Source organism: Mastomys coucha, unplaced genomic scaffold (assembly GCF_008632895.1).
Source record: "Mastomys coucha isolate ucsf_1 unplaced genomic scaffold, UCSF_Mcou_1 pScaffold9, whole genome shotgun sequence".
Lineage (NCBI taxonomy): Eukaryota > Metazoa > Chordata > Mammalia > Rodentia > Muridae > Mastomys > Mastomys coucha.
In genome coordinates, this window is record NW_022196915.1 from 26,124,052 (window position 1) to 26,130,197 (window position 6,146).

Genomic DNA, 6,146 nt, shown 5'->3' on the forward strand with positions numbered 1-6,146 from the left:
CCCTCTTCCTCTCCCTCTCCCTCCCCCTCCCCCTCCCCCCCTCTCCAAGAGATTACGATTATTTACTAGACTGACTGGATAGCTAAGCTAATCCTGAAGATCAGCATTCTTCCTGCCTGATATTGGGATTACAGATGTGTGCCACCATGCCTAGGTTTTATGTGAGTTCTTGGGATCCAAACTTGGGCCCTCGTACTTGTACAGCAAGCACTTTATCCCACTGAGCTCCTCAGTTACCATCTTCTGTCTTACCATTCATCATCTGTGTTATGGAATATGGATCATTAGGAAGAGTGAATGATGTATGCCATTGCTCATTTTAAGTTAAATTGAACTAGCTTAAGGACATTTCTTAACTCCACACTGGAGTTCTGATAATTGCTTTAGAACATTATCTTCTGGTAGCAAGGGAATGTGAAATATGATTAAAGACCACACATCACTGGTAGTGGTTGTATATGAATTGCAACAACCTAAAATTATAGGATAGAAATTGAAAGCCATCACCCAGATCTGCTAATTAGGCATGAATTATGAGGGTGTGGTATTCAGTGTGGTGTTGGGATGAAAAGACTCTACATTACCATAAGGATTATAACTGGGAAAGAAGCTCCATTACCCTCTCTCCTCTCTTTTTCATACATTTCTTCCAGTTTTGGCTTCTGAATGAGCCAGGCATTTATCATTACCCCAAGTTTTCCCCTGCAAGCCATTTCACTGTATTATCAATTTCTCCTTATACCCCCTTTTTTCTACCCTTTCAGATCTGTACTATATAGATCAACTTGTTCTCTTTTTGTTTACTTACTTTCACCCAATTGTTACTTATTGTAGGGTGCCAGGCTATGGGGAAATAAAGGGGTAGGAGAGACCCAAGTTCTGCTAGAGCTCAGAGACCCTGGATGGGCAGACCCAAAAGACTGACACACACTCTCAGATAACTGTGGGGTGGAGCACAGCCAGAATACCAGGAGCTTGAGGTATTGTCTACTTGATAGCCCCAGGATAATGGAGTGAGGGCTCATGGTGTCAGCATTCTAATGTCTGGGGGTGTAGCTCATTGTTAAGTCCCTTGTAGAATTTTCTACTTAGTCTTTGGAGTAAGCCTCGCTCAACCAGAACAAGACTGCCTTTCATGGTCAAACAACTTATAGAATTCTTTTCTCCTTTAGCTTATTGACTGGATATTCATAAAAGTGGAGTTTTACAGGGAGTATAATACCTTATAATATGGGAAACTAATTTCAGGAAGAGAAGTACACTGTCCAAGGAGATGCAAGAAACACAGACAAGTCAAACTATCATTCTTTTAAGGTGACTGTTGTGTTTTATATTGACAAACCATACAATATAATGTGACTTTTAGACTTTATGATTATTTGTATAATAGTTTGTTTTCTTATGAAAAGATATAATAATATTCTTAGGTGCCTTTAAGTCACAGGTGTTACTCATTTCTTTGCTCCAAACTTGAATTTGGCAGTGGCTATCTGGCTTGGGAGCAAATACTGCATTATGCAGACCATCCTGTACTCATGATTGGGAAGAATTATCTCACTGAAGGGCATGTGCTAGCTAGATGACAGCCTTTTCAGCTTCCAGATGCCACTAGATGTCCCTCCTACCCACTATTGAAATGCAAGTGTACTTCTATATATGCTAGGGTCTCTGAGATGCAAAAGAGATGTAAAGGGAGAGAGGCTCAGGTGTGCTCAGATAGCATTTCTGCAGTGTTCACAAAAGATGCGGGACTATTTCTAATATGGCCACATGTCTTCTTTCAGTATGCCTGTTTTACTCTAGTAGGGATTAAAGAACATGTTTATCCATTTAAATTAGACTTAGCTTCTTGGGAGTGTTTCTTTGAAGAACAGAGTCACAGTTGCCTGGTTTAGCCTTCCTGGGTTATTACAGTACCTAGGACCTGATTCTCATTACTTACTTCTGCTTTACACTAACCATAACCCTCTGCTTTCTTTGTCTGGCTTGTTATGTTGATGGAATAACAATAGGGGCCCCCCAGAGTAATAATCTTGTCCAATATAGTATAGTAAATCTTGTAGCAGAGGCACCCTATGATGACTGCTAAGAAGACACACTGAGGGTGAACTGTCTACTGTGCTATGTATGCTGTGTCATATATCTAAACAATATAATATAGCAAAGGTGATGGGGATGCCACTTCCATAGTTATGAAACATTACATGGCAAATAAAAATGATTTTGCAATAAAATTAAAATTTTTATCTGTTGAGTCTGTGAATTTATATGGGTGGGCATGCCTTGATCAGATCAGCATTTTCAAAAAGGATCCAGAGTGGATATTAGCCCAGAAGAACGGATTATACAAAGTGCAATCCACAAACCACAAGAAACTCAAGAAGAAGGAAGGAGCCAAGGGGGATTGCTTCCCCATAGGAAGAACAATGTCAACTGGCCAGACCATCCAGTCCTCCTATGGAGTAGACCACCAACCAAGGAGTGTACAGGGAGGGGTCCATAGCTCTAGATACATATGTAGCAGAGGATGGCCTTGTCAGACATCAATAGGAGGAGAGGCCCTTTGTTCTGTGGAGGTTTGATGCCCCAGCATAGAGGAATGACAGTGAGGCAAGAGTAGGTAGGAAGGTGGAGCCTTAGTTCTGTACAATGCAAGTATTCTGTGCTCTGTTTCTGACCAAACTAAGAAGGAAAGGGCATATGTGCATCTAGATGACACTGTCATGATGGGTTTAGACAATAGAGTTTCACCACTACTTTGTATGCATTTTATTTCTCCTCAAGGTCTATTTTCTTCCTGGTCTTTTAAATGTGTTTGCATGCAGTATATTTCATCTCTGAGTCTAGTTGTGATTATCCTGTGGATTGGGGTGACTTTGGTTGATTTATTTATAAATATTTTCAACAACAACTAATCACTTCAATAAATTTGCTAGTTTTTTTAAAGTCTTGTAAGTTCGCTATTGTGATATCGTCACAAATTATATGAGGGTCCAATTTTCTTGTCTGGGCATGAACTGTCTTTCTGTGTTCTTCAAGAGGTAGATACTGGACTAGAGGGGGTAGCAAGAGACCATATATAACTTCCTTTACCACTTCCACTCAGTTGGCCCAAGGTCTTTTTTATAGGAACAAAGAAAAGTCTTCACTTCCCAGAGCAAGTATCTGAAGAAACAGAATGACATAAAATAAAGAATTATATTTTATCCCACAGGACTGAAAACAGAGAAAAATATGTTAGTAATATGATTCATTGTATTGTGGTTTTGGTTCCATAGCCATATTTTAGCTCTTAATGTAGTATCTTTCAGTAGTATCTTCCCTTCAAGTTTGTATGCAATGTATAGCTTCTCATTCTAGACCTGCACTGGTATAGTATATGACTTTGAAGTAAAACAAAAGCCTTAAGTCATAAATAAGCCTTCTTTGGAGATCCACATGCTATTAATTGGTATCTGTAGAACTTGCAGGAAAAAAAAAAAGGAAAAGAAAATAGTCTAGATTCTCTAATTTAATATTCAGTTTACAATACAGGTTTTTTTCTCTGAGTTTAGTTTAGATAGCAAGAGTAGCTTGTATTTCTTGCTTGGAATTTAAAAGTTGAATACGGTTTTATCAAACTAGGTCTTAGTAGTATATAATCCTTGAGTGAACTGTTCTATATTATTATGTAAATTCTGATCTGGTAGATCTTCTCTGATCATTTCTACAACTCCTATGATAGTGTGGGAGTCTGAATGAAAATACTACTAATTCACATTAATTATTTTTGTTTCATTTTATGTGTAAAGGTGTTTTTGCTTATATGTATATTTGTGTACCACAGAACAGCTCTATGGAAGTCAGAAGGGAGTATTGGCTCCCCCAGACCTGGAGATACAGATGATTATGTACTGTCATATGAGTTCTGGAAGTTGAACTTGGGGTCTCTAGAAAAGAAACTGGTGCTCTTAACAGCTGAACCCTTAATTCACATTTGTAGTGGAAGCATTCATCTTGTCTGAGAGATGAGAGATAAAGCAGAAAATTTTATTTTATTATTTTATTTTATTTTATTTTATTGTGTAATTGCATACCTAAGTGTATGTATGTATCTCATGTGCATGCAGGAACCCCTGGAGGCCAGAAAAAGTTATTCCATGTGTCCTGACAGTGGAGTTATAGATGGTAGTAAGCCATATGCCAGGAACTGAACCCAGGACTCTGCAAAAACAGCAAGTACTCTTAATTGCAGAGCTATCACTTTAGCCTAAATCTAAAATCCTGCAGAATAGTACTCAATTCTACTATTTCAGGAAGCCAAAAGAGTGATTCATGTCCAGGATGGTTTGATTTTGAAGAAACACTACTGCACCCAAATATATCTAAAGAAGCATTCATATGTTTTGTTTGTTTCTCAAAGGATTTCTGTGGGGTTTTTATTTTATGAATTAACTTTGGTTTTAAAAGCTTTACAAAATAATTTTCTTATGTATACACTCTGGTGATTACTTTCAGTTTACTTCAGCCTGCAGTGACCTGAGTTGTGCTCAAAGCTCATCTTTTCTTATGCACTTGAATTATATTCTCTTCTAAGAAAAACTCTTAGAAATAGGCAAGTACCCTTGTGCTAAACAGTAAGCCAAGAGTGCTATGGATGCCTAACCCTTTCAGCTGACTCAGAGATGGGGAATGTCTCTGAAAATATTGATGTTCATAGCTTTCCATCTTTAGCAAACAGTTTGAGACGTAATTAGAAATTTCTCAAAATCACAGGTACCAAATTGAGGAAGAGAACATAAAGAAGTATATTAGAGATAGATACATCAGTACATGGTGTTACACACAGTTATCCCAGCACCTAGAAGGCTGAAGAAGAAGCATGGCTGATCTTCTGGCCCACACCTTTACCTGCAATCTTGGATTTGCACTCCAGTTCCCTGGCCACAGCCCTCCCTGCCTGGCTCCCTGGAAGCCTGCTGCCACTCAGGACAACCAGATCTGCCTGCATTCCTAGGAGCCTCTTTCCACCCACAACAACCAGATGGCTGCTGCCATTAGGGATTACCAGCTCTACCTGCAGTCCAAGAGGCCTGCTACAACCAGGGACTACCAGGACCACCAACACCAGAAACAGCCAGATGACTAAAGGCCAGAGCAAGCAAGCAATCAGCAAATGCCAGAGCAATGTTGGCACTATCAGAACCTGGCTCTCCTACTATAGCCAGTTCTGAATATCCTAACACACCTGAATAGCAAGACAATGACTTTAAATCTCATCTTATGAAGATGCTAGAGCCATTTAAAAATAGGAAATGAATAAATCCCTTACGGAAAAACAGGAATATACATTCAAACAGGTAGAAGCCCTTAATGAGGAAATTAATAAATATAAAGAAACACAGGAAAATATAAAAATAAACAAATAGGTGAAGGAAGTGAATAAAACTGTTCAAGACCTGAAAATAGAAATAGAAATGACAAAGAAAATACACACTCAGATAAAACACTGGGAATGAAAATCCTAGGAAGGAGAACAGGAATTACAGACAAAGGCATCACCAACATAATGCAAGAGATGGAAGAGATAATCTGAGGAGTAGAAAATACTATACAAGAAATTGATACATTGGTCAAAGAAAATGTCAAATCTAAAAACTTTCTAACATGAAACATCTAGGAATTATGAGACACTATGAAAAGACTTACTAATAATAGGAATAGAAGAGAAGGAGAAGATTTCCAGATCAAAGGCCCAGAAAATATCTTCAACGAAATCATAGAATAAAATTTCCCTAGCCCAAAGAAAGAGATGGCTACAAACATACAAGAAGCTAACAGAAAACCAAATAGATTGGACAAAAAAGAATTTTCTCCTGCCACATAATAATCAAAACTCTATATGTACAGAACAAAGAATGGATAATAAAAGATGCAAGGGGTAAAAGGACAAGTAACATATAATGGCAAACCTATTATAATTAATTACATATGACTTCTCAACAGAAACTCTAAATGTCAGAAGGATCTGGTCAAATGTCTTGAAGACTCTAAGAGATCACAAGTGTCATCCCAGAATACTATACCCAGCAAAATTTTCAATCACTATAAATGGAGACCATGACAAAACCCAATGTAAACAATATCTTTCAACAAATCTGGTTCTA